General features: G+C 39.6%; 6 non-coding genes across 6 annotated transcripts; all 6 read left to right on the forward strand.

Moving 5' to 3' along the window:
• The first annotated feature begins 3,605 nt into the window (after nt 1-3,605).
• Nucleotides 3,606-3,677, forward strand: trnag-ucc (transfer RNA glycine (anticodon UCC)). The gene has a single exon. It is a non-coding gene; the product is annotated as a tRNA-Gly (tRNA).
• Nucleotides 3,678-9,883: 6,206 nt separating this feature from the next.
• Nucleotides 9,884-9,955, forward strand: trnag-ucc (transfer RNA glycine (anticodon UCC)). Its single transcript has one exon. It is a non-coding gene; the product is annotated as a tRNA-Gly (tRNA).
• Nucleotides 9,956-14,074: 4,119 nt separating this feature from the next.
• Nucleotides 14,075-14,146, forward strand: trnae-uuc (transfer RNA glutamic acid (anticodon UUC)). The gene has a single exon. It is a non-coding gene; the product is annotated as a tRNA-Glu (tRNA).
• Nucleotides 14,147-16,170: 2,024 nt separating this feature from the next.
• Nucleotides 16,171-16,242, forward strand: trnag-ucc (transfer RNA glycine (anticodon UCC)). The gene has a single exon. It is a non-coding gene; the product is annotated as a tRNA-Gly (tRNA).
• A 4,119-nt stretch (nt 16,243-20,361) lies between these two features.
• Nucleotides 20,362-20,433, forward strand: trnag-ucc (transfer RNA glycine (anticodon UCC)). The gene has a single exon. It is a non-coding gene; the product is annotated as a tRNA-Gly (tRNA).
• A 4,118-nt stretch (nt 20,434-24,551) lies between these two features.
• Nucleotides 24,552-24,623, forward strand: trnag-ucc (transfer RNA glycine (anticodon UCC)). The gene has a single exon. It is a non-coding gene; the product is annotated as a tRNA-Gly (tRNA).
• Nucleotides 24,624-25,318: the final 695 nt, after the last annotated feature.

Genomic DNA, 25,318 nt, shown 5'->3' on the forward strand with positions numbered 1-25,318 from the left:
AAGAGACTTTGATAGATTAACTGATTGTCTCTGCCCAACGCACCAGATTTTCTGTATCACCTGAACAATGCTCACAGCTGTATAAAGTTTAGAGTATTTTCATGGCTTACATTTATGCAAGAACTGCAATGTTAAGGTTGGATTGTGAAGCATGACGGTCATCTTCTCTGAACTATGTTAAAATGTCATGTTGAGAGATGTGTCAGTGTGGAAGATGCACGTAGCCATAGGATAAAAAAAGGCAAGTCATGTAGCTGGAGGAGAATCCACAAAGTGGGCGCGATGGACCGTGACATATTTTACTTTTGTGACAAATAAGGACAGCTAAAATAATAGGATTAATGATATGCTTTGTACATCAATATATTGAAGTCTGTTTGATCTGTTGCTTGCTTTATTATGAAATGTGTTTTCAAGGCTATACTTTGTTTAAACCTTTTTGTGAGAACAATGGGAGAGTCACCAGCACTCCTTGCATGGAGAGAGATGAGATAAGGGCAGAATTAAAGAAAAAAATGTCTGTGATCAGCAAGAATGTAACCTTTAGGATCCTTGCTAAAATAGAAAGAATCAGGAAACATCTGTACTGTGTGTAGATTCAACCATTAACTAACTAGTGTCAAACAATGATGTCAACCTGGACAAATTAGGACACTTGGAACAATTCAAAACTAATATGGTAACATCCTTGCACCACAAGAAGGATAAAAGAAAGGGTGTTACAGGGCATCGTCAGCACACTTAGAGAGGGGTCAACAGAAGATCGTTGGTACTTAAAAGGAGAAGCTAGAATATAGTCAAAAAAACACAGCAAGGGATGAAGAAGGAGAGAAGTCCGTGCGGCAGCAAGCACAGAAACAAGAACGGGTGTTGTGTGTTGCTGAATATCTATTACCATTGTTAAGTATTAACTTTGTACATCTTGGTTAAGCCTAATAAACTCTCTGACATGGTCACATAACTTGAGTTTGTACCTTGTCGGTCTATCTTGGTCAGGAATCTAAAGGTGAGACGGGTTGGATATTCTCTGTCTCACCTCTGTTCAGGTAACATCTACCTGAAACTTACAGCTCTTTACTATATGCATACATTACTGTGTATTTTGTCCTCCTTAAACTTCGAAATTGTGGGCCCGTTAAAAACATTGTTCTTCGTACAGTTTTCTGCGTCACTCCACTGCATAGTTCTGCCCAGTAAGCAAAAAGGATCAGTTCGCTACTAAACTCTAAAATAAAAGCAAAATACTGCAGATGCTGGAAATCTGAAATAATAATAAGAAATGCTGGTAATACTCAGCAGGTCTGGCAGCATCTGTGGAGAGAGAAGCAGAGTTAACGTTTCAGGTGAGTGACCATTGATCAGAATATTTGCAGCACTTTCTGATTTTATTTCAGATTTCCAGCATTCACAGTATTGTGTTTCTGTGAACATAATCGTGTTGCTCAGGTGCAAGTTGAAACCATTGTACAGCATTCTATTAATCAAAACGCTGGACCAACACAGTACAGTAAGCGATGGTGGTATAGTGGTGAGCATAGCTGCCTTCCAAGCAGTTGAGCTGGGTTCGATTCCAGCTCATCGCAACCGTAAATTGCAGGTTTACTTCATGTTGCAGTATTTTACAAACGAAAAAAATGTCAAAGCTTTGACAGAATTGAAATTGATAAAATATTCTTATCAGCCAATCAGATTCATTCTCCCGCTTGATTGGCTTCACCCTGGAGCAAGTTTGTTTCCTTCAAGTGTTTCTCCAATTTCCTATTGAAATCATTGATTGTCTCTGCTTCCACCACACTTGTGGACAGACATTGCAGTTTCAATGGAGCAGGGAAAGCAAAAAGTGCTTCCTCACATTTCGCTGCATCTCTTTCCCAAAACCATCAATCTGTGTCTCCTGGTCCTTGTACCATCAACTAATGGGAACGGGTTATCCTTGTCTAACTTACCTACACCTGCATCAGATCTCCCCTCAATCCACATTGCTGGAAGGAGAACAACCACCTACTTAGATAACACAATCCAGAGCCATCTATCCAAGCTTTTCAATAGCATAAGAACAGTTGTGTTGTAAGTAGTATAGATAGGAGCATAACTTCAAGAGACTTTGATAGATTAACTGATTGTCTCTGCCCAACGCACCAGATTTTCTGCATCACCTGAACACTGCTCACCGCTGTGTAAAGTTTAGAGTATTTTCATGGCTTACATTTATGCAAGAACTGCAATGTTAAGGTTGGATTGTGAAGCATGACGGTCATCTTCTCTGAACTATGTTAAAATGTCATGTTGAGAGATGTGTCAGTGTGGAAGATGCACGTAGCCATAGGAAAAAAAAGGCAAGTCATGTAGCTGGAGGGGAATCCACAAAGCGGGCGCGATGGACCGTGACATATGTTACGTTTGTGACAAATAAGGACAGCTAAAATAATAGGATTAATGATATGCTTTGTACATCAATATATTGAAGTCTGTTTGATCTGTTGCTTGCTTTATTATGAAATGTGTTTTCAAGGCTATACTTTGTTTAAACCTTTTTGTGAGAACAATGGGAGAGTCACCAGCACTCCTTGCATGGAGAGAGATGAGATAAAGGCAGAATTAAAGAAAAAAATGTCTGGGATCAGCAAGAATGTAACCTTTAGGATCCTTGCTAAAATAGAAAGAATCGGGAAACATCTGTACTGTGTGTAGATTCAACCATTAACTAACTAGTGTCAAACAATGATGTCAACCTGGACAAATGAGGACACTTGGAACAATTCAAAACTAATATGGTAACATCCTTGCACCACAAGAAGGATAAAAGAAAGGGTGTTACAGGGCATCGTCAGCACACTTAGAGAGGGGTCAACAGAAGATCGTTGGTACTTAAAAGGAGAAGCTAGAATATAGTCAAAAAACACAGCAAGGGATGAAGAAGGAGAGAAGTCCGTGCGGCAGCAAGCACAGAAACAAGAACGGGTGTTGTGTGTTACTGAATATCTATTACCATTGTTAAGTATTAACTTTGTACATCTTGGTTAAGCCTAATAAACTCTCTGACATGGTCACATAACTTGAGTTTGTACCTTGTCGGTCTATCTTGGTCAGGAATCTAAAGGTGAGACGGGTTGGGTATTCTCTGTCTCACCTCTGTTCAGGTAACATCTACCTGAAACTTACAGCTCTTTACTATATGCATACATTGCTGTGTATTTTGTCCTCCTTAAACTTCGAAATTGTGGGCCCGTTAAAAACATTGTTCTTCGTACAGTTTTCTGCGTCACTCCACTGCATAGTTCTGCCCAGTAAGCAAAAAGGATCAGTTCGCTACTAAACTCTAAAATAAAAGCAAAATACTGCAGATGCTGGAAATCTGAAATAATAATAAGAAATGCTGGAAATACTCAGCAGGTCTGGCAGCATCTGTGGAGAGAGAAGCAGAGTTAACGTTTCAGGTGAGTGACCATTGATCAGAATATTTGCAGCACTTTCTGATTTTATTTCAGATTTCCAGCATTCACAGTATTGTGTTTCTGTTAACATAATCGTGTTGCTCAGGTGCAAGTTGAAACCATTGTACAGCATTCTATTAATCAAAACGCTGGACCAGAACAGTACAGTAAGCGATGGTGGTATAGTGGTGAGCATAGCTGCCTTCCAAGCAGTTGACCTGGGTTCGATTCCCGGCCATCGCAACCTTAAATTGCAACTTTCCTTTATGTTGCAGTATTTTACAAACGAAAAAAATGTCAAAGCTTTGACAGAATTGAAATTGATAAAATATTCTTATCATCCAATCAGATTCATTCTGCCGCTTGATTGGCGTCACCCTGGAGCAAGTTTGTTTCCTTCAAGTGTTTCTCCAATTTCCTTTTGAAATCATTGATTGTCTCTGCTTCCACCACACTTGTGGACAGACATTGCAGTTGCAATGTCGCAGGTAAAGCAAAAAGTGCTTCCTCACATTTCCCGGCATCTCTTTCCCAAAACCATCAATCTGTGTCTCCTAGTCCTTGTACCATCAACTAATGGGAATGGGTTATCCTTGTCTAACTTACCTACACCTGCATCAGATCTCCCCTCAATCCACATTGCTGGAAGGAGAACAACCACCTACTTAGATAACACAATCCAGAGCCATCTATCCAAGCTTTTCAATAGCATAAGAATAGTTGTGTTGTAAGTAGTATAGATAGGAGCATAACTTCAAGAGACTTTGATAGATTAACTGATTGTCTCTGCCCAACGCACCAGATTTTCTGTATCACCTGAACACTGCTCACAGCTGTATAAAGTTTAGAGTATTTTCATGGCTTACATTTATGCAAGAACTGCAATGTTAAGGTTGGATTGTGAAGCATGACGGTCATCTTCTCTGAACTATGTTAAAATGTCATGTTGAGAGATGTGTCAGTGTGGAAGATGCACGCAGCCATAGGAAAAAAAAAGGCAAGTCATGTAGCTGGAGGAGAATCCACAAAGTGGGCGCGATGGACCGTGACATATTTTACGTTTGTGACAAATAAGGACAGCTAAAATAATAGGATTAATGATATGCTTTGTACATCAATATATTGAAGTCTGTTTGATCTGTTGCTTGCTTTATTATGAAATGTGTTTTCAAGGCTATACTTTGTTTAAACCTTTTTGTGAGAACAATGGGAGAGTCACCAGCACTCCTTGCATGGAGAGAGATGAGATAAAGGCAGAATTAAAGAAAAAATGTCTGGGATCAGCAAGAATGTAACCTTTAGGATCCTTGCTAAAATAGAAAGAATCGGGAAACATCTGTACTGTGTGTAGATTCAACCATTAACTAACTAGTGTCAAACAATGATGTCAACCTGGACCAATTAGGACACTTGGAACAATTCAAAACTAATATGGTAACATCCTTGCACCACAAGAAGGATAAAAGAAAGGGTGTTACAGGACATCGTCAGCACACTTAGAGAGGGGTCAACAGAAGATCGTTGGTACTTAAAAGGAGAAGATAGAATATAGTCAAAAAACACAGCAAGGGATGAAGAAGGAGAGAAGTCCGTGCGGCAGCAAGCACAGAAACAAGAACGGGTGTTGTGTGTTACTGAATATCTATTACCATTGTTAAGTATTAACTTTGTACATCTTGGTTAAGCCTAATAAACTCTCTGATATGGTCACATAACTTGAGTTTGTACCTTGTCGGTCTATCTTGGTCAGGAATCTAAAGGTGAGACGGGTTGGGTATTCTCTGTCTCACCTCTGTTCAGGTAACATCTACCTGAAACTTACAGCTCTTTACTATATGCATACATTGCTGTGTATTTTGTCCTCCTTAAACTTCGAAATTGTGGGCCCGTTAAAAACATTGTTCTTCGTACAGTTTTCTGCGTCACTCCACTGCATAGTTCTGCCCAGTAAGCAAAAAGGATCAGTTCGCTACTAAACTCTAAAATAAAAGCAAAATACTGCAGATGCTGGAAATCTGAAATAATAAGAAATGCTGGTAATACTCAGCAGGTCTGGCAGCATCTGTGGAGAGAGAAGCAGAGTTAACGTTTCAGGTGAGTGACCATTGATCAGAATATTTGCAGCACTTTCTGATTTTAATTCAGATTTCCAGCATTCACAGTATTTTGTTTCTGTTCACATCATCGTGTTGCTCAGGTGCAAGTTGAAACCATTGTACAGCATTCTATTAATCAAAACGCTGGACCAGTGCAGTACAGTAAGCGATGGTGGTATAGTGGTGAGCATAGCTGCCTTCCAGGCAGTTGATCTGGGTTCGATTCCTGGCCATCGCAACCTTAAATTGCAGGTTTACTTCATGTTGCAGTATTTTACAAACGAAAAAAATGTCAAAGCTTTGACAGAGTTGAAATTGATAAAATATTCTTATCATCCAATCAGATTCATTCTCCCGCTTGATTGGCGTCACCCTGGAGCAAGTTTGTTTCCTTCAAGTGTTTCTCCAATTTCCTATTGAAATCATTGATTGTCTCTGCTTCCACCACACTTGTGGACAGACATTGCAGTTGCAATGTAGCAGGTAAAGCAAAAAGTGCTTCCTCACATTTCCCGGCATCTCTTTCCCAAAACCATCAATCTGTGCCTCCTAGTCCTTGTACCATCAACTAATGGGAATGGGTTATCCTTGTCTATCTTATCTACACCTGCATCAGATTTCCCCTCAAACCACATTGCTGGAAGGAGAACAACCACCTACTTAGATAACACAATCCAGAGCCATCTATCCAAGCTTTTCAATAGCATAAGAATAGTTGTGTTGTAAGTAGTATAGACCGGAGCATAACTTCAAGAGACTTTGATAGATTAACTGATTGTCTCTGCCCAACGCACCAGATTTTCTGTATCACCTGAACACTGCTCACAGCTGTATAAAGTTTAGAGTATTTTCATGGCTTACATTTATGCAAGAACTGCAATGTTAAGGTTGGATTGTGAAGCATGACAGTCATCTTCACTGAACTATGTTAAAATGTCATGTTGAGAGATGTGTCAGTGTGGAAGATGCACGTAGCCATAGGAAAAAAAAAGGCAAGTCATGTAGCTGGAGGAGAATCCACAAAGTGGGCGCGATGGACCGTGACATATTTTACGTTTGTGACAAATAAGGACAGCTAAAATAATAGGATTAATGATTTGCTTTGTACATCAATATATTGAAGTCTGTTTGATCTGTTGCTTGCTTTATTGTGAAATGTGTTTTCAAGGCTATACTTTGTTTAAACCTTTTTGTGAGAACAATGGGAGAGTCACCAGCACTCCTTGCATGGAGAGAGATGAGATAAAGGCAGAATTAAAGAAAAAAATGTCTGGGATCAGCAAGAATGTCACCTTTAGGATCCTTGCTAAAATAGAAAGAATCGGGAAACATCTGTACTGTGTGTAGATTCAACCATTAACTAACTAGTGTCAAACAATGATGTCAACCTGGACCAATTAGGACACTTGGAACAATTCAAAACTAATATGGTAACATCCTTGCACCACAAGAAGGATAAAAGAAAGGGTGTTACAGGACATCGTCAGCACACTTAGAGAGGGGTCAACAGAAGATCGTTGGTACTTAAAAGGAGAAGATAGAATATAGTCAAAAAACACAGCAAGGGATGAAGAAGGAGAGAAGTCCGTGCGGCAGCAAGCACAGAAACAAGAACGGGTGTTGTGTGTTACTGAATATCTATTACCATTGTTAAGTATTAACTTTGTACATCTTGGTTAAGCCTAATAAACTCTCTGACATGGTCACATAACTTGAGTTTGTACCTTGTCGGTCTATCTTGGTCAGGAATCTAAAGGTGAGACGGGTTGGGTATTCTCTGTCTCACCTCTGTTCAGGTAACATCTACCTGAAACTTACAGCTCTTTACTATATGCATACATTGCTGTGTATTTTGTCCTCCTTAAACTTCGAAATTGTGGGCCCGTTAAAAACATTGTTCTTCGTACAGTTTTCTGCGTCACTCCACTGCATAGTTCTGCCCAGTAAGCAAAAAGGATCAGTTCGCTACTAAACTCTAAAATAAAAGCAAAATACTGCAGATGCTGGAAATCTGAAATAATAATAAGAAATGCTGGAAATACTCAGCAGGTCTGGCAGCATCTGTGGAGAGAGAAGCAGAGTTAACGTTTCAGGTGAGTGACCATTGATCAGAATATTTGCAGCACTTTCTGATTTTATTTCAGATTTCCAGCATTCACAGTATTGTGTTCTTGTGAACATAATCGTGTTGCTCAGGTGCTAGTTGAAACCATTGTACAGCATTCTATTAATCAAAACGCTGGATCAGCACAGTGCAGTAAGCGATGGTGGTATAGTGGTGAGCATAGCTGCCTTCCAAGCAGTTGACTTGGGTTCGATTCTTGGCCAATTCAACCTTAAATTGCAGGTTTTCTTCATATTGCAGTATTTTACAAACGAAAAACATGTCAAAGCTTTGACAGAATTGAAATTGATAAAATATTCTTATCATCCAATCAGATTCATTCTCCCGCTTGATTGGCGTCACCCTGGAGCAAGTTTGTTTCCTTCAAGTGTTTCTCCAATTTCCTATTGAAATCATTGATTGTCTCTGCTTCCACCACACTTGTGGACAGACATTGCAGTTGCAATGGAGCAGGTAAAGCAAAAGGTGCTTCCTCACATTTCCCGGTATCTCTTTCCCAAAACCATCAATCTGTGTCTCCTAGTCCTTGTACCATCAACTAATGGGAACGGGTTATCCTTGTCTAACTTACCTACACCTGCATCAGATCTCCCCTCAATCCACATTGCTGGAAGGAGAACAACCACCGACTTAGATAACACAATCCAGAGCCATCTATCCAAGCTTTTCAATAGCATAAGAATAGTTGTGTTGTAAGTAGTATAGATAGGAGCATAACTTCAAGAGACTTTGATAGATTAACTGATTGTCTCTGTCCAACGCACCAGATTTTCTGTATCACCTGAACACTGCTCACAGCTGTATAAAGTTTAGAGTATTTTCATGGCTTACATTTATGCAAGAACTGCAATGTTAAGGTTGGATTGTGAAGCATGACGGTCATCTTCTCTGAACTATGTTAAAATGTCATGTTGAGAGATGTGTCAGTGTGGAAGATGCACGTAGCCATAGGAAAAAAAAAGGCAAGTCATGTAGCTGGAGGAGAATCCACAAAGTGGGCGCGATGGACCGTGACATATTTTACTTTTGTGACAAATAAGGACAGCTAAAATAATAGGATTAATGATATGCTTTGTACATCAATATATTGAAGTCTGTTTGATCTGTTGCTTGCTTTATTATGAAATGTGTTTTCAAGGCTATACTTTGTTTAAACCTTTTTGTGAGAACAATGGGAGAGTCACCAGCACTCCTTGCATGGAGAGAGATGAGATCAAGGCAGAATTAAAGAAACAAATGTCTGGGATCAGCAAGAATGTAACCTTTAGGATCCTTGCTAAAATAGAAAGAATCGGGAAACATCTGTACTGTGTGTAGATTCAACCATTAACTAACTAGTGTCAAACAATGATGTCAACCTGGACCAATTAGGACACTTGGAACAATTCAAAACTAATATGGTAACATCCTTGCACCACAAGAAGGATAAAAGAAAGGGTGTTACAGGACATCGTCAGCACACTTAGAGAGGGGTCAACAGAAGATCGTTGGTACTTAAAAGGAGAAGATAGAATATAGTCAAAAAACACAGCAAGGGATGAAGAAGGAGAGAAGTCCGTGCGGCAGCAAGCACAGAAACAAGAACGGGTGTTGTGTGTTACTGAATATCTATTACCATTGTTAAGTATTAACTTTGTACATCTTGGTTAAGCCTAATAAACTCTCTGACATGGTCACATAACTTGAGTTTGTACCTTGTCGGTCTATCTTGGTCAGGAATCTAAAGGTGAGACGGGTTGGGTATTCTCTGTCTCACCTCTGTTCAGGTAACATCTACCTGAAACTTACAGCTCTTTACTATATGCATACATTGCTGTGTATTTTGTCCTCCTTAAACTTCGAAATTGTGGGCCCGTTAAAAACATTGTTCTTCGTACAGTTTTCTGTGTCACTCCACTGCATAGTTCTGCCCAGTAAGCAAAAAGGATCAGTTCGCTACTAAACTGTAAAATAAAAGCAAAATACTGCAGATGCTGGAAATCTGAAATAATAAGAAATGCTGGTAATACTCAGCAGGTCTGGCAGCATCTGTGGAGAGAGAAGCAGAGTTAACGTTTCAGGTGAGTGACCATTGATCAGAATATTTGCAGCACTTTCTGATTTTAATTCAGATTTCCAGCATTCACAGTATTTTGTTTCAGTTCACATCATCGTGTTGCTCAGGTGCAAGTTGAAACCATTGTACAGCATTCTATTAATCAAAACGCTGGACCAGCGCAGTACAGTAAGCGATGGTGGTATAGTGGTGAGCATAGCTGCCTTCCAAGCAGTTGATCTGGGTTCGATTCCTGGCCATCGCTACCTTAAATTGCAGGTTTACTTCATGTTGCAGTATTTTACAAACGAAAAAAATGTCAAAGCTTTGACAGAGTTGAAATTGATAAAATATTCTTATCATCCAATCAGATTCATTCTCCCGCTTGATTGGCGTCACCCTGGAGCAAGTTTGTTTCCTTCAAGTGTTTCTCCAATTTCCTATTGAAATCATTGATTGTCTCTGCTTCCACCACACTTGTGGACAGACATTGCAGTTGCAATGTAGCAGGTAAAGCAAAAAGTGCTTCCTCACATTTCCCGGCATCTCTTTCCCAAAACCATCAATCTGTGCCTCCTAGTCCTTGTACCATCAACTAATGGGAATGGGTTATCCTTGTCTAACTTATCTACACCTGCATCAGATTTCCCCTCAAACCACATTGCTGGAAGGAGAACAACCACCTACTTAGATAACACAATCCAGAGCCATCTATCCAAGCTTTTCAATAGCATAAGAATAGTTGTGTTGTAAGTAGTATAGACAGGAGCATAACTTCAAGAGACTTTGATAGATTAACTGATTGTCTCTGCCCAACGCACCAGATTTTCTGTATCACCTGAACACTGCTCACAGCTGTATAAAGTTTAGAGTATTTTCATGGCTTACATTTATGCAAGAACTGCAATGTTAAGGTTGGATTGTGAAGCATGACAGTCATCTTCACTGAACTATGTTAAAATGTCATGTTGAGAGATGTGTCAGTGTGGAAGATGCACGTAGCCATAGGAAAAAAAAAGGCAAGTCATGTAGCTGGAGGAGAATCCACAAAGTGGGCGCGATGGACCGTGACATATTTTACGTTTGTGACAAATAAGGACAGCTAAAATAATAGGATTAATGATTTGCTTTGTACATCAATATATTGAAGTCTGTTTGATCTGTTGCTTGCTTTATTGTGAAATGTGTTTTCAAGGCTATACTTTGTTTAAACCTTTTTGTGAGAACAATGGGAGAGTCACCAGCACTCCTTGCATGGAGAGAGATGAGATAAAGGCAGAATTAAAGAAAAAAATGTCTGGGATCAGCAAGAATGTCACCTTTAGGATCCTTGCTAAAATAGAAAGAATCGGGAAACATCTGTACTGTGTGTAGATTCAACCATTAACTAACTAGTGTCAAACAATGATGTCAACCTGGACCAATTAGGACACTTGGAACAATTCAAAACTAATATGGTAACATCCTTGCACCACAAGAAGGATAAAAGAAAGGGTGTTACAGGACATCGTCAGCACACTTAGAGAGGGGTCAACAGAAGATCGTTGGTACTTAAAAGGAGAAGATAGAATATAGTCAAAAAACACAGCAAGGGATGAAGAAGGAGAGAAGTCCGTGCGGCAGCAAGCACAGAAACAAGAACGGGTGTTGTGTGTTACTGAATATCTATTACCATTGTTAAGTATTAACTTTGTACATCTTGGTTAAGCCTAATAAACTCTCTGACATGGTCACATAACTTGAGTTTGTACCTTGTCGGTCTATCTTGGTCAGGAATCTAAAGGTGAGACGGGTTGGGTATTCTCTGTCTCACCTCTGTTCAGGTAACATCTACCTGAAACTTACAGCTCTTTACTATATGCATACATTGCTGTGTATTTTGTCCTCCTTAAACTTCGAAATTGTGGGCCCGTTAAAAACATTGTTCTTCGTACAGTTTTCTGCGTCACTCCACTGCATAGTTCTGCCCAGTAAGCAAAAAGGATCAGTTCGCTACTAAACTCTAAAATAAAAGCAAAATACTGCAGATGCTGGAAATCTGAAATAATAATAAGAAATGCTGGAAATACTCAGCAGGTCTGGCAGCATCTGTGGAGAGAGAAGCAGAGTTAACGTTTCAGGTGAGTGACCATTGATCAGAATATTTGCAGCACTTTCTGATTTTATTTCAGATTTCCAGCATTCACAGTATTGTGTTTCTGTGAACATAATCGTGTTGCTCAGGTGCTAGTTGAAACCATTGTACAGCATTCTATTAATCAAAACGCTGGATCAGCACAGTACAGTAAGCGATGGTGGTATAGTGGTGAGCATAGCTGCCTTCCAAGCAGTTGACCTGGGTTCGATTCTTGGCCAATTCAACCTTAAATTGCAGGTTTTCTTCATATTGCAGTATTTTACAAACGAAAAACATGTCAAAGCTTTGACAGAATTGAAATTGATAAAATATTCTTATCATCCAATCAGATTCATTCTCCCGCTTGATTGGCGTCACCCTGGAGCAAGTTTGTTTCCTTCAAGTGTTTCTCCAATTTCCTATTGAAATCATTGATTGTCTCTGCTTCCACCACACTTGTGGACAGACATTGCAGTTGCAATGGAGCAGGTAAAGCAAAAGGTGCTTCCTCACATTTCCCGGTATCTCTTTCCCAAAACCATCAATCTGTGTCTCCTAGTCCTTGTACCATCAACTAATGGGAACGGGTTATCCTTGTCTAACTTACCTACACCTGCATCAGATCTCCCCTCAATCCACATTGCTGGAACGAGAACAACCACCGACTTAGATAACACAATCCAGAGCCATCTATCCAAGCTTTTCAATAGCATAAGAATAGTTGTGTTGTAAGTAGTATAGATAGGAGCATAACTTCAAGAGACTTTGATAGATTAACTGATTGTCTCTGTCCAACGCACCAGATTTTCTGTATCACCTGAACACTGCTCACAGCTGTATAAAGTTTAGAGTATTTTCATGGCTTACATTTATGCAAGAACTGCAATGTTAAGGTTGGATTGTGAAGCATGACGGTCATCTTCTCTGAACTATGTTAAAATGTCATGTTGAGAGATGTGTCAGTGTGGAAGATGCACGTAGCCATAGGAAAAAAAAAGGCAAGTCATGTAGCTGGAGGAGAATCCACAAAGTGTGCGCGATGGACCGTGACATATTTTACTTTTGTGACAAATAAGGACAGCTAAAATAATAGGATTAATGATATGCTTTGTACATCAATATATTGAAGTCTGTTTGATCTGTTGCTTGCTTTATTATGAAATGTGTTTTCAAGGCTATACTTTGTTTAAACCTTTTTGTGAGAACAATGGGAGAGTCACCAGCACTCCTTGCATGGAGAGAGATGAGATAAAGGCAGAATTAAAGAAAAAAATGTCTGGGATCAGCAAGAATGTAACCTTTAGGATCCTTGCTAAAATAGAAAGAATCGGGAAACATCTGTACTGTGTGTAGATTCAACCATTAACTAACTAGTGTCAAACAATGATGTCAACCTGGACCAATTAGGACACTTGGAACAATTCAAAACTAATATGGTAACATCCTTGCACCACAAGAAGGATAAAAGAAAGGGTGTTGCAGGACATCATCAGCACACTTAGAGAGGGGTCAACAGAAGATCGTTGGTACTTAAAAGGAGAAGCTAGAATATAGTCAAAAAAACACAGCAAGGGATGAAGAAGGAGAGCAGTCCGTGCGGCAGCAAGCACAGAAACAAGAACGGGTGTTGTGTGTTACTGAATATCTATTACCATTGTTAAGTATTAACTTTGTACATCTTGGTTAAGCCTAATAAACTCTCTGACATGGTCACATAACTTGAGTTTGTACCTTGTCGGTCTATCTTGGTCAGGAATCTAAAGGTGAGACGGGTTGGGTATTCTCTGTCTCACCTCTGTTCAGGTAACATCTACCTGAAACTTACAGCTCTTTACTATATGCATACATTGCTGTGTATTTTGTCCTCCTTAAACTTCGAAATTGTGGGCCCGTTAAAAACATTGTTCTTCGTACAGTTTTCTGCGTCACTCCACTGCATAGTTCTGCCCAGTAAGCAAAAAGGATCAGTTCGCTACTAAACTCTAAAATAAAAGCAAAATACTGCAGATGCTGGAAATCTGAAATAATAATAAGAAATGCTGGAAATACTCAGCAGGTCTGGCAGCATCTGTGGAGAGAGAAGCAGAGTTAACGTTTCAGGTGAGTGACCATTGATCAGAATATTTGCAGCACTTTCTGATTTTATTTCAGATTTCCAGCATTCACAGTATTGTGTTTCTGTTCACATAATCGTGTTGCTCAGGTGCAAGTTGAAACCATTGTACAGCATTCTATTAATCAAAACGCTGGATCAGCACAGTACAGTAAGCGATGGTGTTATAGTGGTGAGCATAGCTGCCTTTCAAGCAGTTGACCTGGGTTCGATTCCCAGCCATCGCAACCTCAAATTGCAGGTTTACTTTATGTTGCAGTATTTTACAAACGAAAAACATGTCAAAGCTTTGACAGAGTTGAAATTGATAAAATATTCTTATCATCCAATCAGATTCATTCTCCCACTTGATTGGCGTCACCCTGGAGCAAGTTTGTTTCCTTCAAGTGTTTCTCCAATTTCCTATTGAAATCATTGATTGTCTCTGCTTCCACCACACTTGTGGACAGACATTGCAGTTGCAATGGAGCAGGTAAAGCAAAAAGTGCTTCCTCACATTTCCCGGCATCTCTTTCCCAAAACCATCAATCTGTGTCTCCTAGTCCTTGTACCATCAACTAATGGGAACGGGTTATCCTTGTCTAACTTACCTACACCTGCATCAGATCTCCCCTCAATCCACATTGCTGTAAGGAGAACAACCACTAACTTAGATAACACAATCCAGAGCCATCTATCCAAGCTTTTCAATAGCATAAGAATAGTTGTGTTGTAAGTAGTATAGATAGGAGCATAACTTCAAGAGACTTTGATAGATTAACTGATTGTCTCTGCCCAACGCACCAGATTTTCTGTATCACCTGAACACTGCTCACAGCTGTGTAAAGTTTAGAGTATTTTCATGGCTTACATTTATGCAAGAACTGCAATGTTAAGGTTGGATTGTGAAGCATGACGGTCATCTTCTCTGAACTATGTTAAAATGCCATGTTGAGAGATGTGTCAGTGTGGAAGATGCACGTAGCCATAGGAAAAAAAAAGGCAAGTCATGTAGCTGGAGGAGAATCCACAAAGTGGGCGCGATGGACCGTGACATATTTTACGTTTGTGAAAAATAAGGACAGCTAAAATAATAGGATTAATGATATGCTTTGTACATCAATATATTGAAGTCTGTTTGATCTGTTGCTTGCTTTATTATGAAATGTGTTTTCTAGGCTATACTTTGTTTAAACCTTTTTGTGAGAACAATGGGAGAGTCACCAGCACTCCTTGCATGGAGAGAGATGAGATAAAGGCAGAATTAAAGAAAAAAATGTCTGGGATCAGCAAGAATGTCACCTTTAGGATCCTTGCTAAAATAGAAAGAGTCGGGAAACATCTGTACTGTGTGTAGATTCAACCATTAACTAACTAGTGTCAAACAATGATGTCAACCTGGACAAATTAGGACACTTGGAACAATTCAAAACTAATATGGTAACATCCTTGCACCACAAGAAGGATAAAAGAAAGGGTGTTACAGGACATCGTCAGCACACTTAGAGAGGGGTCAACAGAAGATCGTTGGTACTTAAAAGGAGAAGATAGAATATAGTCAAAAAAACACAGCAAGGGATGAAGAAGGAGAGAACTCCGTGCGGCAGCAAGCACAGAAACAAGATCGGGTGTTGTGTGTTACTGAATATCTATTACCATTGTTAAGTATTAACTTTGTACATCTTGGTTAAGCCTAATAAACTCACTGACATGGTCACATAACTTGAGTTTGTACCTTGTCCGTCTATCTTGGTCAGGAATCTAAAGGTGAGACGGGTTGGGTATTCTCTGTATCACCTCTGTTCAGGTAACATCTACCTGAAACTTACAGCTCTTTACTATATGCATACATTGCTGTGTATTTTGTCCTCCTTAAACTTCGAAATTGTGGGCCCGTTAAAAACATTGTTCTTCGTACAGTTTTCTGCGTCACTCCACTGCATAGTTCTGCCCAGTAAGCAAAAAGGATAAGTTCGCTACTAAACTCTAAAATAAAAGCAAAATACTGCAGATGCTGGAAATCTGAAATAATAATAAGAAATGCTGGAAATACTCAGCAGGTCTGGCAGCATCTGTGGAGAGAGAAGCAGAGTTAACGTTTCAGGTGAGTGACCATTGATCAGAATATTTGCAGCACTTTCTGATTTTATTTCAGATTTCCAGCATTAACAGTATTGTGTTTCTGTTAACATAATCGTGTTGCTCAGGTGCAAGTTGAAACCATTGTACAGTATTCTATTAATCAAAACGCTGGACCAGCACAGTACAGTAAGCGATGGTGGTATAGTGGTGAGCATAGCTGCCTTCCCAGCAGTTGACCTGGGTTCGATTCCCGGCCATCGCAAACTTAATTTGAAGGTTTACTTCATGTTGCAGTATTTTACAAACGAAAAAAATGTCAAAGCTTTGACAGAATTGATGTTGATAAAATATTCTTATCATCCAATCAGATTCATTCTCCCGCTTGATTGGCGTCACCCTGGAGCAAGTTTGTTTCCTTCAAGGGTTTCTCCAATTTCCTATTGAAATCATTGATTGTCTCTGCTTCCACCACACTTGTGGACAGACATTGCAGTTGCAATGTAGCAGGTAAAGCAAAAAGTGCTTCCTCACATTTCCCGGCATCTCTTTCCCAAAACCATCAATCTGTGTCTCCTAGTCCTTGTACCATCAACTAATGGGAACGGGTTATCCTTGTCTAACTTACCTACACCTGCATCAGATCTCCCCTCAATCCACATTGCTGGAAGGAGAACAACCACCTACTTAGATAACACAATCCAGAGCCATCTATCCAAGCTTTTCAATAGCATAAGAATAGTTGTGTTGTAAGTAGTATAGATAGGAGCATAGCTTCAAGAGACTTTGATAGATTAACTGATTGTCTCTGCCCAACGCACCAGATTTTCTGTATCACCTGAACACTGCTCACAGCTGTATAAAGTTTAGAGTATTTTCGTGGCTTACATTTATGCAAGAACTGCAATGTTAAGGTTGGATTGTGAAGCATGACGGTCATCTTCTCTGAACTATGTTAAAATGTCATGTTGAGAGATGTGTCAGTGTGGAAGATGCACGTAGCCATAGGAAAAAAAAAGGCAAGTCATGCAGCTGGAGGAGAATCCACAAAGTGTGCGCGATGGACTGTGACATATTTTACGTTTGTGACAAATAAGGACAGCTAAAATAATAGGATTAATGATATGCTTTGTACATCAATATATTGAAGTCTGTTTGATCTGTTGCTTGCTTTATTATGAAATGTGTTTTCAAGGCTATACTTTGTTTAAACCTTTTTGTGAGAACAATGGGAGAGTCACCAGCACTCCTTGCATGGAGAGAGATGAGATAAAGGCAGAATTAAAGAAAAAAATGTCTGGGATCAGCAAGAATGTAACCTTTAGGATCCTTGCTAAAATAGAAAGAATCGGGAAACATCTGTACTGTGTGTAGATTCAACCATTAACTAACTAGTGTCAAACAATGATGTCAACCTGGACCAATTAGGACACTTGGAACAATTCAAAACTAATATGGTAACATCCTTGCACCACAAGAAGGATAAAAGAAAGGGTGTTACAGGACATCGTCAGCACACTTAGAGAGGGGTCAACAGAAGATCGTTGGTACTTAAAAGGAGAAGATAGAATATAGTCAAAAAACACAGCAAGGGATGAAGAAGGAGAGAACTCCGTGCGGCAGCAAGCACAGAAACAAGAACGGGTGTTGTGTGTTACTGAATATCTATTACCATTGTTAAGTATTAACTTTGTACATCTTGGTTAAGCCTAATAAACTCTCTGACTTGGTCACATAACTTGAGTTTGTACCTTGTCGGTCTATCTTGGTCAGGAATCTAAAGGTGAGACGGGTTGGGTATTCTCTGTCTCACCTCTGTTCAGGTAACATCTACCTGAAACTTACAGCTCTTTACTATATGCATACATTGCTGTGTATTTTGTCCTCCTTAAACTTCGAAATTGTGGGCCCGTTAAAAACATTGTTCTTCGTACAGTTTTCTGCGTCACTCCACTGCATAGTTCTGCCCAGTAAGCAAAAAGGATCAGTTCGCTACTGAACTCTAAAATAAAAGCAAAATACTGCAGATGCTGGAAATCTGAAATAATAATAAGAAATGCTGGAAATACTCAGCAGGTCTGGCAGCATCTGTGGAGAGAGAAGCAGAGTTAACGTTTCAGGTGAGTGACCATTGATGAGAATATTTGCAGCACTTTCTGATTTTATTTCAGATTTCCAGCATTCACAGTATTGTGTTTCTGTTAACATAATCGTGTTGCTCAGGTGCAAGTTGAAACCATTGTACAGCATTCTATTAATCAAAACGCTGGACCAGCACAGTACAGTAAGCGATGGTGATATAGTGGTGAGCATAGCTGCCTTCCAAGCAGTTGACCTGGGTTCGATTTCAGGCTATCGCAGCCTGAAGTTGCAGCTTTCCTTCATGTTGCAGTATTTTACAAACGAAAAAAATGTCAAAGCTTTGACAGAATTGAAATTGATAAAATATTCTTATCATCCAATCAGATTCATTCTCCCACTTGATTGGCGTCACCCTGGAGCAAGTTTGTTTCCTTCAAGTGTTTCTCCAATTTCCTATTGAAATCATTGATTGTCTCTGCTTCCACCACACTTGTGGACAGACATTGCAGTTGCAATGCAGCAGGTAAAGCAAAAAGTGCTTCCTCACATTTCCCGGCATCTCTTTCCCAAAACCATCAATCTGTGTCTCCTAGTCCTTGTACCATCAACTAATGGGAACGGGTTATCCTTGTCTAACTTACCTACACCTGCATCAGATCTCCCCTCAATCCACATTGCTGGAAGGAGAACAACCACCTACTTAGATAACACAATCCAGAGCCATCTATCCAAGCTTTTCAATAGCATAAGAATAGTTGTGTTGTAAGTAGTATAGATAGGAGCATAACTTCAAATGACTTTGATAGATTAACTGATTGTCTCTGCCCAACGCACCAGATTTTCTGTATCACCTGAACACTGCTCACAGCTGTATAAAGGTTAGAGTATTTTCATGGCTTACATTTATGCAAGAACTGCAATGTTAAGGTTGGATTGTGAAGCATGACGGTCATCTTCTCTGAACTATGTTAAAATGCCATGTTGAGAGATGTGTCAGAGTGGAAGATGCACGTAGCCATAGGAAAAAAAAAGGCAAGTCATGTAGCTGGAGGAGAATCCACAAAGTGGGCGCGATGGACCGTGACATATTTTACGTTTGTGACAAATAAGGACAGCTAAAATAATAGGATTAATGATATGCTTTGTACATCAATATATTGAAGTCTGTTTGATCTGTTGCTTGCTTTATTATGAAATGTGTTTTCTAGGCTATACTTTGTTTAAACCTTTTTGTGAGAACAATGGGAGAGTCACCAGCACTCCTTGCATGGAGAGAGATGAGATAAAGGCAGAATTAAAGAAAAAAATGTCTGGGATCAGCAAGAATGTCACCTTTAGGATCCTTGCTAAAATAGAAAGAGTCGGGAAACATCTGTACTGTGTGTAGATTCAACCATTAACTAACTAGTGTCAAACAATGATGTCAACCTGGACAAATTAGGACACTTGGAACAATTCAAAACTAATATGGTAACATCCTTGCACCACAAGAAGGATAAAAGAAAGGGTGTTACAGGACATCGTCAGCACACTTAGAGAGGGGTCAACAGAAGATCGTTGGTACTTAAAAGGAGAAGATAGAATATAGTCCAAAAAACACAGCAAGGGATGAAGAAGGAGAGAACTCCGTGCGGCAGCAAGCACAGAAACAAGAACGGGTGTTGTGTGTTACTGAATATCTATTACCATTGTTAAGTATTAACTTTGTACATCTTGGTTAAGCCTAATAAACTCACTGACATGGTCACATAACTTGAGTTTGTACCTTGTCCGTCTATCTTGGTCAGGAATCTAAAGGTGAGACGGGTTGGGTATTCTCTGTATCACCTCTGTTCAGGTAACATCTACCTGAAACTTACAGCTCTTTACTATATGCATACATTGCTGTGTATTTTGTCCTCCTTAAACTTCGAAATTGTGGGCCCGTTAAAAACATTGTTCTTCGTACAGTTTTCTGCGTCACTCCACTGCATAGTTCTGCCCAGTAAGCAAAAAGGATAAGTTCGCTACTAAACTCTAAAATAAAAGCATAATACTGCAGATGCTGGAAATCTGAAATAATAATAAGAAATGCTGGAAATACTCAGCAGGTCTGGCAGCATCTGTGGAGAGAGAAGCAGAGTTAACGTTTCAGGTGAGTGACCATTGATCAGAATATTTGCAGCACAACCTGATTTTATTTCAGATTTCCAGCATTAACAGTATTGTGTTTCTGTTAACATAATCGTGTTGCTCAGGTGCAAGTTGAAACCATTGTACAGTATTCTATTAATCAAAACGCTGGACCAACGCAGTGCAGTAAGCGATGGTGGTATAGTGGTGAGCATAGCTGCCTTCCAAGCAATTGACCTGGGTTCGATTCCCGGCCATCGCAAACTTAAACTGAAGGTTTACTTTATGTTGCAGTATTTTACAAACGAAAAAAATGTCAAAGCTTTGACAGAATTGAAGTTGATAAAATATTCTTATCATCCAATCAGATTCATTCTCCCGCTTGATTGGCGTCACCCTGGAGCAAGTTTGTTTCCTTCAAGGGTTTCTCCAATTTCCTATTGAAATCATTGATTGTCTCTGCTTCCACCACACTTGTGGACAGACATTGCAGTTGCAATGTAGCAGGTAAAGCAAAAAGTGCTTCCTCACATTTCCCGGCATCTCTTTCCCAAAACCATCAATCTGTGTCTCCTAGTCCTTGTACCATCAACTAATGGGAACGGGTTATCCTTGTCTAACTTACCTACACCTGCATCAGATCTCCCCTCAATCCACATTGCTGGAAGGAGAACAACCACCTACTTAGATAACACAATCCAGAGCCATCTATCCAAGCTTTTCAATAGCATAAGAATAGTTGTGTTGTAAGTAGTATAGATAGGAGCATAGCTTCAAGAGACTTTGATAGATTAACTGATTGTCTCTGCCCAACGCACCAGATTTTCTGTATCACCTGAACACTGCTCACAGCTGTGTAAAGTTTAGAGTATTTTCATGGCTTACATTTATGCAAGAACTGCAATGTTAAGGTTGGATTGTGAAGCATGACGGTCATGTCCTCTGAACTATGTTAAAATGTCATGTTGAGAGATGTGTCAGTGTGGAAGATGCACGTAGCCATAGGAAAAAAAAAGGCAAGTCATGCAGCTGGAGGAGAATCCACAAAGTGGGCGCGATGGACTGTGACATATTTTACGTTTGTGACAAATAAGGACAGCTAAAATAATAGGATTAATGATATGCTTTGTACATCAATATATTGAAGTCTGTTTGATCTGTTGCTTGCTTTATTATGAAATGTGTTTTCAAGGCTATACTTTGTTTAAACCTTTTTGTGAGAACAATGGGAGAGTCACCAGCACTCCTTGCATGGAGAGAGATGAGATAAAGGCAGAATTAAAGAAAAAAATGTCTGGGATCAGCAAGAATGTAACCTTTAGGATCCTTGCTAAAATAGAAAGAATCGGGAAACATCTGTACTGTGTGTAGATTCAACCATTAACTAACTAGTGTCAAACAATGATGTCAACCTGGACCAATTAGGACACTTGGAACAATTCAAAACTAATATGGTAACATCCTTGCACCACAAGAAGGATAAAAGAAAGGGTGTTACAGGACATCGTCAGCACACTTAGAGAGGGGTCAACAGAAGATCGTTGGTACTTAAAAGGAGAAGATAGAATATAGTCAAAAAACACAGCAAGGGATGAAGAAGGAGAGAACTCCGTGCGGCAGCAAGCACAGAAACAAGAACGGGTGTTGTGTGTTACTGAATATCTATTACCATTGTTAAGTATTAACTTTGTACATCTTGGTTAAGCCTAATAAACTCTCTGACATGGTCACATAACTTGAGTTTGTACCTTGTCGGTCTATCTTGGTCAGGAATCTAAAGGTGAGACGGGTTGGGTATTCTCTGTCTCACCTCTGTTCAGGTAACATCTACCTGAAACTTACAGCTCTTTACTATATGCATACATTGCTGTGTATTTTGTCCTCCTTAAACTTCGAAATTGTGGGCCCGTTAAAAACATTGTTCTTCGTACAGTTTTCTGCGTCACTCCACTGCATAGTTCTGCCCAGTAAGCAAAAAGGATCAGTTCGCTACTGAACTCTAAAATAAAAGCAAAATACTGCAGATGCTGGAAATCTGAAATAATAATAAGAAATGCTGGAAATACTCAGCAGGTCTGGCAGCATCTGTGGAGAGAGAAGCAGAGTTAACGTTTCAGGTGAGTGACCATTGATGAGAATATTTGCAGCACTTTCTGATTTTATTTCAGATTTCCAGCATTCACAGTATTGTGTTTCTGTTAACATAATCGTGTTGCTCAGGTGCAAGTTGAAACCATTGTACAGCATTCTATTAATCAAAACGCTGGACCAGCACAGTACAGTAAGCGATGGTGATATAGTGGTGAGCATAGCTGCCTTCCAAGCAGTTGACCTGGGTTCGATTTCAGGCTATCGCAGCCTGAAGTTGCAGCTTTCCTTCATGTTGCAGTATTTTACAAACGAAAAAAATGTCAAAGCTTTGACAGAATTGAAATTGATAAAATATTCTTATCATCCAATCAGATTCATTCTCCCACTTGATTGGCGTCACCCTGGAGCAAGTTTGTTTCCTTCAAGTGTTTCCCCAATTTCCTATTGAAATCATTGATTGTCTCTGCTTCCACCACACTTGTGGACAGACATTGCAGTTGCAATGCAGCAGGTAAAGCAAAAAGTGCTTCCTCACATTTCCCGGCATCTCTTTCCCAAAACCATCAATCTGTGTCTCCTAGTCCTTGTACCATCAACTAATGGGAACGGGTTATCCTTGTCTAACTTACCTACACCTGCATCAGATCTCCCCTCAATCCACATTGCTGGAAGGAGAACAACCACCTACTTAGATAACACAATCCAGAGCCATCTATCCAAGCTTTTCAATAGCATAAGAATAGTTGTGTTGTAAGTAGTATAGATAGGAGCATAACTTCAAAAGACTTTGATAGATTAACTGATTGTCTCTGCCCAACGCACCAGATTTTCTGTATCACCTGAACACTGCTCACAGCTGTATAAAGGTTAGAGTATTTTCATGGCTTACATTTATGCAAGAACTGCAATGTTAAGGTTGGATTGTGAAGCATGACGGTCATCTTCTCTGAACTATGTTAAAATGCCATGTTGAGAGATGTGTCAGAGTGGAAGATGCACGTAGCCATAGGAAAAAAAAGGCAAGTCATGTAGCTGGAGGAGAATCCACAAAGTGTGCGCGATGGACCGTGACATATTTTACGTTTGTGACAAATAAGGACAGCTAAAATAATAGGATTAATGATATGCTTTGTACATCAATATATTGAAGTCTGTTTGATCTGTTGCTTGCTTTATTATGAAATGTGTTTTCTAGGCTATACTTTGTTTAAACCTTTTTGTGAGAACAATGGGAGAGTCACCAGCACTCCTTGCATGGAGAGAGATGAGATAAAGGCAGAATTAAAGAAAAAAATGTCTGGGATCAGCAAGAATGTCACCTTTAGGATCCTTGCTAAAATAGAAAGAGTCGGGAAACATCTGTACTGTGTGTAGATTCAACCATTAACTAACTAGTGTCAAACAATGATGTCAACCTGGACCAATTAGGACACTTGGAACAATTCAAAACTAATATGGTAACATCCTTGCACCACAAGAAGGATAAAAGAAAGGGTGTTACAGGACATCGTCAGCACACTTAGAGAGGGGTCAACAGAAGATCGTTGGTACTTAAAAGGAGAAGATAGAATATAGTCAAAAAAACACAGCAAGGGATGAAGAAGGAGAGAAGTCCGTGCGGCAGCAGGCACAGAAACAAGAACGGGTGTTGTGTGTTACTGAATATCTATTACCATTGTTAAGTATTAACTTTGTACATCTTGGTTAAGCCTAATAAACTCTCTGACATGGTCACATAACTTGAGTTTGTACCTTGTCGGTCTATCTTGGTCAGGAATCTAAAGGTGAGACGGGTTGGGTATTCTCTGTATCACCTCTGTTCAGGTAACATCTACCTGAAACTTACAGCTCTTTACTATATGCATACATTGCTGTGTATTTTGTCCTCCTTAAACTTCGAAATTGTGGGCCCGTTAAAAACATTGTTCTTCGTACAGTTTTCTGCGTCACTCCACTGCATAGTTCTGCCCAGTAAGCAAAAAGGATAAGTTCGCTACTAAACTCTAAAATAAAAGCATAATACTGCAGATGCTGGAAATCTGAAATAATAATAAGAAATGCTGGAAATACTCAGCAGGTCTGGCAGCATCTGTGGAGAGAGAAGCAGAGTTAACGTTTCAGGTGAGTGACCATTGATCAGAATATTTGCAGCACAACCTGATTTTATTTCAGATTTCCAGCATTAACAGTATTGTGTTTCTGTTAACATAATCGTGTTGCTCAGGTGCAAGTTGAAACCATTGTACAGTATTCTATTAATCAAAACGCTGGACCAGCACAGTACCGTAAGCGATGGTGGTATAGTGGTGAGCATAGCTGCCTTCCAAGCAGTTGACCTCGGTTCGATTCCCGGCCATCGCAAACTTAAATTGAAGGTTTACTTCATGTTGCAGTATTTTACAAACGAAAAAAATGTCAAAGCTTTGACAGAATTGAAGTTGATAAAATATTCTTATCATCCAATCAGATTCATTCTCCCGCTTGATTGGCGTCACCCTGGAGCAAGTTTGTTTCCTTCAAGGGTTTCTCCAATTTCCTATTGAAATCATTGATTGTCTCTGCTTCCACCACACTTGTGGACAGACATTGCAGTTGCAATGTAGCAGGTAAAGCAAAAAGTGCTTCCTCACATTTCCCGGCATCTCTTTCCCAAAACCATCAATCTGTGTCTCCTAGTCCTTGTACCATCAACTAATGGGAACGGGTTATCCTTGTCTAACTTACCTACACCTGCATCAGATCTCCCCTCAATCCACATTGCTGGAAGGAGAACAACCACCTACTTAGATAACACAATCCAGAGCCATCTATCCAAGCTTTTCAATAGCATAAGAATAGTTGTGTTGTAAGTAGTATAGATAGGAGCATAGCTTCAAGAGACTTTGATAGATTAACTGATTGTCTCTGCCCAACGCACCAGATTTTCTGTATCACCTGAACACTGCTCACAGCTGTATAAAGTTTAGAGTATTTTCATGGCTTACATTTATGCAAGAACTGCAATGTTAAGGTTGGATTGTGAAGCATGACGGTCATCTTCTCTGAACTATGTTAAA

Source organism: Heterodontus francisci, chromosome 45, assembly GCF_036365525.1.
Source record: "Heterodontus francisci isolate sHetFra1 chromosome 45, sHetFra1.hap1, whole genome shotgun sequence".
In the NCBI taxonomy this organism is placed as follows: domain Eukaryota; kingdom Metazoa; phylum Chordata; class Chondrichthyes; order Heterodontiformes; family Heterodontidae; genus Heterodontus; species Heterodontus francisci.